This window comes from Canis lupus, chromosome 12, assembly GCF_003254725.2.
Source record: "Canis lupus dingo isolate Sandy chromosome 12, ASM325472v2, whole genome shotgun sequence".
NCBI lineage: Eukaryota > Metazoa > Chordata > Mammalia > Carnivora > Canidae > Canis > Canis lupus.
In genome coordinates, this window is record NC_064254.1 from 6,185,985 (window position 1) to 6,199,380 (window position 13,396).

Sequence of the window (13,396 nt, forward strand, 5' to 3'; positions counted from 1 at the left end):
TGAGGAGCTCTAAAAAAAAAAATAAATAAATATAAAAATAAACTAAAGGGTGCCCGGGTGGCTCGGTTAAGCCTCTGCCTTCAGCTCGGGTCATGATCCTGGGATCCTGGGATCGAGCCCTGTGTCTGGCTCCCTGCTCAGTGGGGCACCTGCTTCTCCCTCTCTCTCTGCTTCTCCCCCTCCTTGTGCATGCATACTCTCTCTCTCTCTCTCTCTCTCGTCAAATAAACAAATCTTCAAAAATTAAAAATAAGGAGCACCTGGGTGGCTCAGTGGTTGAGCATCTGCCTTTGGCTCAGGGTGTGATCCTGGGGTCCTCGGATCGAGTCCCACATCAGGCTTCCTGTGGGGAGCCTGCTTCTCCCTCTGCCTGTGTTTGTTTCTCTCTCTCTCTCTCTCTCTCTGTGTGTGTATGTCTCTCATGAATAAATTAGAAAATAAAATTTAAAATAAAATTTAAAAAAATTTAAAGTACCAATGTCCATATCCATTACAAAGATGTCTGATTTCATTAGTCTGGGATGAGGGAGGCACAGGAATGTTTTAGGAGTACCATCCTGAGTCTCATGTTCAGCTTGGGCTACCCAGATGAAAAAGAGAGCAAGCAAACCAGCAATGGTTGAGTACCTGTCAAGTGCCAGGCATGATAGTAATCAGAATGATAAATAACAAACATCTACTGAACCAGGTACTGTGCTGGGTGTGTCATATGGAGTATCTCATTTCACCCTCAGGAGTTATAATCCCATTTTCTAGATGAGGACATTGAATCCTAAAGAGGGTTTAGTCAGTCATTGGCTCAAGGTCCTACAGCTGGTGGGTGCTGAGCTACGTCAAAGCTGTTTTCATCAGGCAGCAGTGCAATAGGGCAGGCAAAGAGGGGAAGAGAGTGGGAAAGAGGGAAAAGGAGTATGGGGCACCTGGGTGGGTTAGCGGTTGAGCATTTGCCTTTGGCTCAGGTCATGATCCCGGGGTCCTGGGATCAAGTCCCACATCGGGCGCCTTGCGGGGAACCTGCTTCTCCCTCTGTCCCTCTGCCTCTCTGCCTCTCTGCCTCCCTGTGTCTCTTGTGAATGAATAAATAAGATAAAATTTAAAAAGGAGTATGGAGGGGTCGGAAGAGGAAGGAAGGGCAGGAACAGGCGGTCTGGCCCTAGGCTCCTGGGTGAGGCTGCTTTTCCCTAAGGGCCCACTGGGGGATGGCTTTCCATCAGGCCAGCCAGCCACAGCCGGGCTCTGCCCTTAAAGAAGGCAAAAGGAGGGTAGGGGAGGGAGTGCTCTGGGTAGTGCCATTGGTTGAGCGGTTGGGTGTTAGGCTCAGGTCCTGATCTCAGGGCCGTGGGATTGGCCCGAGTTGGGCTCTGAGCTCAGCAAGGAGTCTGCCAACATTTCTCTCTCCCTCTGCGCCTCCCCGTGCACTCTCTCTCTCTCTAATAAATAAATAAATCTTAAAAAAAAAAAAAAAGAAGAAGAAGACAAACTGGACAAGTCATAGATCTTTGCTCCATTCCAGGCCTAGTGATTTGCGGGCTCCCAACCTGAGACTACCTCCCTGCTCTAGGGTATTTTAAAAAGCCCAAGAAAACCAACCTCAGTGGCACCATCTCTCTGGAACCAGGCTGGCCAGGACTTCGTCCCTACTTTCAACAAATATTTGTTGAGCATCTTCTAGGAGCCAAATGCAGTTCCTGTACTGGGGATGTACAGCGGTGAATGAGACAAATAAAAATGTCTGCCTTCATGGAGTTTATATTCTTATACAGCAAAATAAATACATAAAATGGGGCAGCCCCGGTGGGGTTTGGCGCAGCGGTTTAGCGCCGCCTGCAGCCCGGGGTGTGATCTTGGAGACCCAGGATCGAGTCCCATGTTGGGCTTCCTGCAGGGAACCTGCTTCTCCCTCTGCCTGTGTCTCTGCCTCTCTCTTCGCTCTCTCTGAATGAATAAATAAATAAATCTTTAAATTAAAAAAAAAAAACATAAATACATAAAATGTAGAGCCTATCAGATGTGATAAATGCTTAAATCAGGTGACAAATCATCCCAGACTTTCCTAGTTTTAAAACTGAAAGTTCTTAGGGGCGCTTGGCTGGCTCAGTCGGTGGAGCATCCTACTCTTAATCTCAGGGTCATGAGTTCAAGCCCCATGTTGGGTGTAAAGATCACTTAAATAAATAAAACTTTAAAAAACCCACTGAAAGTTCCCAAATACCAGGAAACCCCTCAGTTCCAGGAAAACCAGAATAGCTATATACTTGGTCACCCTAGAGGAAGGAAAGAACAAGAAAGGAAACAGAAGAATGGTGTGTGTGTGTGTGTGTGTGTCTATTTTTAAAGGAAAATTAAGGAAGTCCTCACTGAGAGGTTGATGTTTGAAAAACAACCTTAAGGAAAGAAGTAAGGAAGGGAGCTACACAGATATGGGAGAAAAGAGCACTCTGGGCAGAGGAAACAGCAAGTGCAAAGGTAGTGCCAGAGGTAGGAACCTACCTGGCACATGCAGAGAACTGTGAGGAGATCAGTGTGGCTGGAACACAGTGGGCAGGAAGGAGATAAGAGGAGAAGACATCAGATAATCGCTAAACTAAGGGTGGGGTCAGAGGAGGCAGATGCAAGGGCCTGGCAAGAGCCAAGTGAGATGGAGAGTTGCTGGCAGGGCCTGATGCGGGGGCATCTGATTTGTTTTGACAGACTCTCTGCTGCTTGTTGTGTTAGATGGATGGGCTGAGGGTGGAAGCAGTTTTGAGGCTGTTGGAGGCAACCCAGGTGAGAGAGACGACGAGAAGGGACTGGATTCTGGATTTATTCTGAAGGTAGAGCAGAGATTCCCTTACAGAGTGAATGTGGTGAGAGGGGAAGAAGGAGCCAAAGGTGACACTGAGCAAGGCCACTGACCCGAAAGCGTGGAGGATGAAGCTGCGGCTGATCGAGATGGGAAAGCTCTGGAAGGGGCAGGTCGGTGAGCTGCGACACATCAGATCTCTGACGTGGACAAGTGATAGCTGAGGCGCCCACTCATGGCCATATCCAGTAAGTAGTCGGGCATCTGAGCCCAGGCACCAGACCTGGGCTGGTGATGTAAGTGTGGAGCTGGCATCCTGGAGATGGAGTTCAAAGTGTGCATGAAATGGAAGGAAGAGGCCCAAGTACCAAGTCCTGCACCTCCTAACATTTTTTACTGTGCACACCCCAGAATTCTGAACTTGCCCACGCAGCATGCTAACCTTTTGACCTATGGTTTCCATTCTGAGAATTTCTCCCAAGGAGACAGACAAGCCAGTGTGACAAGACTCCTGGACATCATTTACAATAGTTTCCCCAAGTTGAGAACTACATAAATATCCATCCAAATGAGGAGACCTAGACCTGTAAACTTATACCCACCCAGAGGGACTCACAGACAAACTGCTGCGTCTATGCAGGGGGAACCGTGCGGCTGTTGGACAAGAAGGCTTAAATCTTAACGTGCTGCCTTGGGAAGACGGCCGAAAGGCTTTAAAAGAGGAATAACTGCAGAAGGAGCTAACACTTCATTTTTTTTTTAAAGATATTATTTATTTTAGAGGGATTGAGGGTGAGAGCATGAGCTGGGGGACAGGGAAAAGCAGACTCCCCGCTGAGCAGGGAGCCCGATGCAGGACTTGATCCCAGGACCCTGAGATCCTGACCTGAGCCAAGTCAGACATTTAACTGACTGAGCCATCCGGGTGCCCAGGAGCTAACACTTCTAAGTACTCACTGTGTGTTAAGCACTGTAAAAGGCCTCGGAGGAGAGTATTTCAATGGATTCTTTTTTTTCTTTTTTAAGATTTGATTGATTGATTTGAGAGGGAGAGAGCACAAGCAGGGAGCAGAGGCAGAGGCAGAGGGAGAAGCAGGCTCCCCGCTGAGCAGGGAGCCCGATACAGGACTCGATCCCAGGATCCTGAGATCATGACCTGAACCAAATGCAGACACTTAGCCGACTGAGCCACCCAGGCACCCTATCATTTGATTCTTAAAAATATTAGAAGTAGATACTGTATTTGGATTCTCATTCTGCAGATGAGGAAACCGAGGCATCGTTGGTTGAGTAACTTGTTTGTGGTCACACAACACAGGGTGGAAGGGGCAGCATTTCAAACCACTGTGCAGTGGAATGTTCGAGTCCTGCCTGGATGAAGATATGTTATATCTGCACCATCTCCGGGGCTACCCAACATACTTTAGGAGCGATTGGTTTGCTTTCTTCTTTAGATGCTTCTGTGGTATTTGACTTTTTTTTTTTCATTATCCTATATTACTTCTACAACCCCAAGAACAAAAGCACTTTCCCATGTTAAGGGGAAAAGTAAAGGAAGGAACAAAGGAAGACTCACCTGTTCTAACCCCCTTCTCTATGGAGCAGGGTTGCTAAGACGTCAGTGCTAGAGCCCAGAGGCTGTGAGCCCCAGTGGCTGTGGGGACACACTCCCTGGAAGCACCCAGTGGGACTGGGGTCACTTGTTATTCCATGGATGGGTGTGGAGACACAGAAACGTGTAGCGACCAGAGGGAAGGGGAGGGTCTGCATTTACCAGAACTCGGGTTCCCACCGGAAAGCCACAGACACTGAGAGGGTCCCATCCTCCAGGACCTTCTCCTGGGAGCTCACATGGCCCAGTGTGACCTAGGGGAGCCCCTGACCTCTGCTGGCAGTTCTTCAACCCAGACTCACTCGCTCACTGACACTGTGCATCCTGGGCTCTGGCCATCAGCAGTAAAGACTCTAAGGGCTTTGAACTTCTCTTAAAGGTCCCTACCTGCTAAAGGCTGGAGGCTCCCCTAGTAGTCTGGTGGCTTGGTGCTCATGCACCCCACCCTGGAGGAGGAGCTCAGAGGGAGGAGGGGAGGCGGGCAGATGCCAGGGTGGGGGCATCCCTGGATGGCCGAGTGGACCTTGAGTCAGCTGGATGGCCTTGCCTCGCTCTCCCCTCCACAGACACAGGGAGCTGGCCCTGCTGCCAGCACCCCAGGGCTCTGACAGTGGCGTGCAGGCATGCACACATACCTTCAGTCATCTCTTTTCTTTTTAAGATTTTGTTTATTTATTTGACAGAGAGAGAGGGCACGAGTGGGAGAGAAAGCACAAGCTGGGCAGTGGGGGGAGGGCATGAGCAGGGGGTGGAGGGGCAGAGAAAGAGGGAGAAGCAGACTCCTCACTGATCGGGAATCCCAACACGGGCTCGATCCCAGGACCCTGAGATCGTGACCTGAGCTGAAGCCAGATGCTTAACTGACTGAGCCACCCAGGCACCCCTCATTCATTCATTTCTTGCTGTATTCATCAGCGCTAGTGTTATTACTGTATTATGCTGTGAGCACTTGGGGCCCATCATCTCATTTCATTCCACAACAGCCTTTTGACATCATTTCAAGTGACCACGTTTTGTAGAGGAGGAAGGTGAAACCGGGCAAGACTAAAAAACTTATCCATGTCGTCGTGCCCCGCCCCCCCCCCCCCCCCCCCCCCCCACACACACACCTGGGCCTGTAAATCGCGAATGAATTCACATTCAAACCCAGGCCCATCTGATTCCAAAGTCTGGCCCCAGCTGGCACTAGGGGGCAGTATCTCCCAAAGGTTAGTAGGTCGCGGTCGCCTCCACTTACGGGCTACGTGGTCTTGGGCAAGACTTCACTACTCTGTAAAGAGGTTTCCTCACCTGTCAAAGGAGGGTAACCGTGGCCTTACCTCTCTAGGGACTGGGGTGTCAACTGAATGAATACATGTCCCGCACTCAGCCCGGTGGCGGTTACATGTGATTATTAGAGACATTCACAGCCATCAGCTCTTTGTCACTGCGCTGTCTGCCTCCTTGCACTACAATGTATGTATTTATGGAGGATCCAGGGATATAAAGGTGAAAAAAATCATAGTCCCTGCTCTAAGAGAGCTCAGTGTCTAGGTAATTAAAATCACTTGGGAAACTTTCAAAACACCCCCAGTGCCCAGGCTGCACCCCAAGCCCAAATAAGAACCCCTGAGTTTGGCTAGGGCTGAGCATCAGAATTTTAACGCTTGCTGGTGATTCTGATGGACAGCCCACTCAGAAAAGGCAGGACCAGCTCTTGAGCCTGTGAGCTCTGACTCTGATCCCTAAGGGATGGTGGGGGAGGAAGGTCGGGCTGGTGCGGGGTGCCGGTTAGGCTGAGTGAAGGTGTGGGAAGTGGCCTTACTGTGGGCGCTGAATGAGTTAAGTTTATTGAGGTATAATTTACATACAGTAAAATCCACCCTTCATCGTACAGTTTTTTTTAAATATTTTATTTTATTTATTCATAGAGACAGAGAGAGAGAGAGGCAGAGACACAGGCAGAGGGAGAAGCAGGCACCACACAGAGAGCCTGACGTGGGACTGGATCCGGGGTCTCCAGGATTACGCCCTGGGCTGCAGGCGGTGCTAAACCGCTGCGCCACCGGGGCTGCCCTTCATCGTACAGTTTTATGAGTTTTAACAAAAGTACAGTCACGTAACCACCACCACAATGAACACAGAACAGCTCCAACCCCCCAAGTTGTCCTTTGGAGTCACCCCTCCGCCTGCCCCCAGTCCCTGGCAACCACTGACCTATAGTTTTGTCTTTTTCAGGAGGACACATAGACCACACCAAGTGGTATGCAACCTTTTGAGTCTGGCTTCTTTTCAGAACTATATATCTGAGACCCATTCCTGTTGCAGCATGGATCAGCAGTTCATTCCTTTTCATTGCTGACTCGTACTCACCTTACACTTTATCTGTTTACCAGCTGCAGGACATTTGGGTTATTTCCAGTTGTTCCAGCAATTAGGAATAACGCTGCTAGAAGCTATATACATTCATGCTCAGGTGTTTGTGTGAGCATATATTTTCATTTCTCTAGGGTAAATATCTATAATTGGATCACTGGGCCACATGGTAAGCATATGATTAACTTTCTCAGAAACTGCCAACCTGTCTTCCAGGGTGGCTGGACCATTTCTCATTCCCGTCACCAATGATGAGGGCTCCCCTTGCTCGCACTCTTCCTAGCATTTGGCACCCTCGGGGGGTTGTTTTGTTTTTAATTTCAGCCATTCTGGGGGGGGTGTAGTGCTTATAATCTTTTTAAAGTTAATGAAAGTATCAAAAATATGTTTTACACATTTATATTTTTTTAAGTAAGCTCTTCTTCAATGTGGGGCTTGAACTCATGACCCCATGATCAAGAGTCTCATGCTCCACTGACTGAGCCAGCCAGGTGCCCCGTATTGTACACCTTTCATCTATATAATTTTTATTTGTCAATTATACCTCAATAAATCTGGGGGTGAATTTATGAATGTAAAAAACTAAGAGCCATTAATAGTAAATATTTGGCAAACTCATAATCATTTGAGTACCTACTACTTGCCAGGAAGTATCCTAATTCTTCCTAAGTCCCAGGAGCAGCTGATACAATGGGAAGGGGATGCATGAGGACCTGAAAGGCTCAAATTCCAGCTCTGCTGTGGGCTTGCTGTGGAATTTAAGGCACATCACTCAACTCTCTAAATAAATGAGCTTCCCTTTATTTATGGCAATTAAATTGAGTAATGCCCTCTTGGAGATTTGGTGTGAAAACCGAAGGAGATAGAGCAGGGAAACTCCTGGCTCACAGGAAAAGCTCAACAGCTGGGAGTTGTTGCAAGCTTTGTTCTTTATGTAGCTAAATACCTGGAAAGTCCAGCAGCAAGTCTGGTTGCTTCTACCTTCCTACTCTCAATGGAGCCCCTCCTCACATGTCATACCCGTCACACACCACCACTCTAGTCCAAGCCACCACCTCTCTGGGGGGATTACAAAACCTGAGCTCCCTCCTCCCACACGTGTCCCCCGGTGGTCCTACTCCAAACAGCCATCAAAGAAGTTCTTTGCGATTTGAACCCACCCCAATCCCCCAACATTCCCATCCCCCACCCCCGAGGCTCCAGGGTCCTGGTCCCAAGCCTCCAGTGGCATCACGATTTGAAGTCCATCTGATGCCTCCCTCCCACAGTCTACCAGGAGAAATCTCCTGTCCTGGATGCCCTTCCCCCAGATATCTGCCTGGCACAGCTCCCTACTTCACTCAGATGCCTGCCCTAAAGACAGCTCCCTGTCCACCTGCTGTGCCCAGAGCCCCTTGCCACTTTGTCCCTTGACGCTGCTTCACTCTCACCATCATACCACCACTCTACTGCTTTATCTAGTTTGCAGTGAGACTAGTATCTATCTCCACGGCTAAAAATATAAGTTCCTGGAGGGCAGGGACTTGGCCTCCTGTTCATCATGCATGTTTCCCAGCCTCCGGCCCACACATAGTCCATCCTTGGTAAAGTTCTAGGGACTATTGGAATGAATTGTATGGCTCAGATATGGCAAGGCAGTCACTGTCCTTACTTATCCTGGCTGTGGCCACACTGCTTCGGTCCTAGAACCTTCAGGCTTGCCCTTCCCCAGTGCTGACCTTCTTTTATTCACCCAGAACTTGGCACATACCAAGTGCTCAAAAAATAGCCTCTGGCCTGGATTCACACTAGCACTGTCAGGCCACCAACATGCGGGTGCTATTTTTCTTCCATTGGGGTGACTGGAGGTCAAAGAGGTGAAATGGCATGTGCCAGGTCATGTCGCACTTCTGTGGACTCTCTCAGGGACCAGGATGAGGGGCCCCTAACTCTGATTATGGGCTCTTCCTTACTGCTGCCTCCCTCTCCCATGGCTGGACCTCAGGACCCTGGTTGTTTTTGAAACTGGTCACGGTGGGCGTATTGGCACCATGGAAATTGGCAGATCAGTCCCTCTTCCCCCTCAGCCCCCAACAAAGAGCTGGTGGTTCCTTTTTACCATTGGACACCCTGTCCGGCATCCAGAGAAGATTTACTGAAGCCACCCCCAGCCCACGTTTCCATGTCTTGAGCTCACAACACTCAAGGGTGGCCCAGATGTCCAATCCCTGTTTTCTCCCCTGCCTGGCCTCACACTCTGTCCTGGGCCAGCTGCCAGCTGGCCTTGGGCCTATGCAAACTGTGAACTTCTGCAGGTTGAAGGCCAAGGTGGGGGTGAAGGCACTTTCCTAATGGCGCTCCTGGCCTGACCCTGGCCTCTTCCTGGCCACCCTCTTTCCCGCTCTCACTATGTGAACTGTGCACTGGCGTGCTGGTGCCATTCTACCTCTGAGTTTTTTCCCTCACTCTCTTCCTTCCATGATTCTCTTCTTTCTCACCTTTGTCATTCTCCTCATGACCCTCTTTGAGAATAAAAATAAGAGCTAACCTTTTTGGGAAGATTTTATTTGTTCGTTCGTTTGTTTGTTTATGATAAAGAGAGAGCAAGCACAAGCAGTGGGGGAGAGACAGAGCGGAATGGGCCGGGTAGACTTCTTACTGAGTGAGGAGCCCCACATGGGGCTCGATCCCATGACCCTGAGATCATGACCTGACCTGAAACCAAAAGCCAGAAGCTCAATTGACTGAGCCACCCAGGAGCCCAAGAGAGCTAACTTTTTTTTTTTTAAGATTTTATTTATTTAAGAGAGAGAATGCACACAACAGGGGGAGGGGCAGAAGCAGAGGGAGAAGCAGGCTCCCCACTGAGCTGGGAGCCCCACACCAGGGCTCGAACCCAGGACCCTGAGATCAGGACCTGAGCTAAAGTCAGACACTTAACTGGCTGAGCCACCCAGGCACCCCAAGAGAACTACCTTGTAAAGAGCACTTACTATGTGCTTTCCATGTATCAACTCATGTAATCCTCACACCAGCTCCATCATAAAGATGAGAAGAAGGAGGCACAGAGATTCAGCAACTTGCCCCACGTTGCACAGTTGAGAATCAGAGCTGCCCGTCCACACTCTGTGACCTCACTGGGAAGCAGAAGTAAGCACATCAGACTGAGAATTTTAAAACATGGTGTTGAGGGGGCACCTGGGTGGCTCAGATCATGTTCCTGGGGTCCTGGGATGGAGCCCCATGTAGGGGCTCAGTGGGGAGTCTGATTCGCCCTCTGCCTCTGCACCCTCAGTGGGGAGTCTGATTCGCCCTCTGCCTCTGCACCCTCCCCACAGTGCACACTATCTCTCTTTCTCCTTCAAATAAACCAATAAAATCTTAAAAACAAAAAACAAAAAACAAAAACCATGGTGTGGAGTCTGGGTTCTGTTACTCCCTTGTGACTTCAGTCTAGAGGCCCCAGCTTCCTTCCTCATTCATCAAGCAGGATGACCAGCACGTGCCCCATCCATTCATAGGCTTATTTTGGGGTCAAAGGATATAGTGGGTGTTAAAGGGCTTCAAAAGAAAAAAGTGCTGAGTACATGAGTGGATGATTAGCATATAGTTCTGTTTCCCAATTTTCATTTTCTCTGGCCTTTCAGGAGGGTCCCCTGCCTCAGCTGTGTGGTGCCCAAGAGGCTCCTTCCAAGACATGGAGGCCTTGGGAAGCGTGACTTCTCTTCCTCTCTTCTCTATTGGGTTCTTATTTCCCAAGCTTTTCAGGGAGACTCACCACATGTCCCTTTCTCCCACTGCCATGGAACACAGACTCAACAGGTGAAGGGTTCACGCTAATGGGCTTTTTTAAAAAATATATTTTATTTATTTATTTGAGAGAAAGATAAAGAGCACGAGCAGGGGAAGGGATGGAGGGAGAGGGAGAAGCAGACTCCCTGCTGAGCAGGGAGCCCAATGTGGGGCTCGATCCCAGGACCCTGAGACCGTGACCTGAGCCCAAGGCAGATGCTCAATTGACTGAGCCACCGAGGCACCCCACCCTAGCAGGCTTCTAATGCTCAGAGCAAGACCAGCACTGGAATTAAGTCCACAAACACATCTTAGACATCATAGGAGGAACCAATTGGAAATGATGTTTCATTTTCTAGAAATTGGTGTATGGAAGCTTTCCAGAAATACATCTACTTTTATGGAACAAGGCAATAAATCCTGGTCTGATTGTATTTGTCTTTTAAAATTTTTTTAAATATATTTAATATTTTTTGTGAAAAGACATCACTTTCTTGGAAATATAACTTACAACAAAGTGCACCAATCTTAAGTGTACAGATTGATGAGTTTCTACATGTGTTCACCTACATCACTACCACTCAGACCAAGAGCCAGAACACTTCCAGCACCCTGGAGGGCTCCCTCATGCCCCCCCAACCCCAGGCAATACCTGCTCCCACAGTATTGACTTATTTTTGGCACAAAATTCAAAAGGGACAAAGGATAAGATGAAAAATCTCCCTCCCATCCTGTTGTCAGACATCCTTTTTTTTTTCTCCAGAGAGTCAATATAGCTGGTTTCTTAAGGATACTTCCAAAGAAAAGAGACAGGTGCACCCACACAAAAATACATAAAGTTATGTTATACTGTGTTATATTGTATATATATTCTCTCCTTTTTATACAAAAAGTACTTGACTATACAATTGTTGTGCACGTTTGTTTCCTTACTTAATATCTTAAAACATTAGAATCATTTTAATAATTAGCAAATTAATATCTTTACAAAAAGACTGCCCCTTACAAAAATTGGGTTTATATAAAAATCCAAATTTTTATTACCAAATATTTCTTTGCTCTGTCTTACAACCCTCTGAGGGTCCTTAGGCAGCAAGTCCTGCCACTACATCAAAAAATACGATTCAATTAGGCAAATGCAATTCATGTCACTTTTCATAGCCCACCCTATAAACCATCCTGGGAGGTTCTATCTTATTGGTATCAGCTTTTCCTTCATAGCCCTTTTCAATAACAATATCATGAGTTTAGATTCTCAGTAACTTATGAGTTCTAAAGGATACGTTGTGAGAGACCCTCTCCCGCCCCCCAAAAAAGTGACTAAAGTTTGGAGTGTAAACTGTGGAATTTCTCAAAGGTCTGAATTACTGGAGCTTATTAGGTTGGGTTGAATTAAAGGGAAAAGAAATATTTTGTGCTTTTAGATGCATTAAATAGTTTTCCTGGGAAATTGGTCAAGAGGATCCACTGGTGGTGTGCGAACCTCCCTAGAGGGGAGGGCAGGTCAGCCCTGCCAGAGGGCAGCTGAGGGAATGGGCTGGGCTGTGAGTTCCAGGAAGCAGAGTAGGGCGCAGTCAGGAGCGGGAAGTCTAGAAGATAATCCAAATCAAAGTCTTCAGATGCATCAGTGAGGCCAAAGAGCATAAATAGGGCCCCAAGCCAAAGACTCAGCCAATAGGCAGAGCTTCAGAGCTGGCGTGGCTGAGTTAGGAACAAGTTGGCAGGCACCAGCTTGTTGCCAAGAGTGAGGACAAAGTTTGTTGGTCTCTAAGTGCATGTGTGGAGTGTGCCCACCCAGCACATGGGCTTTGTAGAGCATTGTTACAGTAGCAGCCCCCAACAGAATTAGCCCCACCCCGTGCCCATGCCCCTTTGCCACTGGACTTTACTGCTTCTGCTTCCACTGGTGGAATCCACTTCACCTACCCTTGAATCAGGGTTGGCCTTGCGACTTTGCTTTGACCAATAGGATGTGGCAGGAGTGACATTGTACAGCCTCTGAGGCGAGTGTCTTGCTTTCTCTCTTGCCAAATGTTTCTATCACCATGTGAAGAAGCCCAGCATAAAAGACCCTATGGAGACACCTGGGTGGCTCAATGGTTGAGTGTCTGCCTTTGGCTCAGGGCATGATCCTGGGATCCTGGGATCGAGTCCCACATCAGGCTCCCTGCAGGGAGCCTACTTCTCCTTCTGCCTGTGTCTCTGTCTCTTTCTCTGTGTGTGTTTATCTCATGAATAAATAAATAAAATCTAAATAATAGTAATAATAATAATAATAATAATAATAGACGACCCCATGGAGAGAAAGGCTAGGCATCCCAGCTGTTCTAACCACCCACGTGAGCTGAGCAGTCAGCAGACTGAAGCTACGTGAATAAGACCAGCAGAGGAACCACCTAGCCAACTCACAGACCTGCAAGAAATAATAGATCATTGTTTTAAGTCATTATGTTTGGGGATGGTTTGTTACACAGCAACAGATAACTTACACATCCCTTTACCCCATATGTTCACTACGTAAGTCTACCAGGGATCTCTCATGTTAGACAAACTCAGAATGGTGAGACCTAGAATTACAAATATCCTATGTGTTAATAATTATATTCTCCGAACGCTTTCACATGTAATTCAATGTCATGACAATCCAGTGAAGAAGAGAGAGAGGGGATGTGGCATATCTTCATTAAACACATGAAGAAACTGAGGCACAGGCAGATTATATGACTGTCCCAGGATTATTCAGCAAGTCAGTAGAGATATTATTATGGACCCAAATTCATAGGTTGAAATCCTAGCCACCCCCGCATGTAACTATAATTGGAGACAGGGCCTCTAAAAGAGGTAATTAAAATTAAATGAGGTCATAAGAGTGAGCC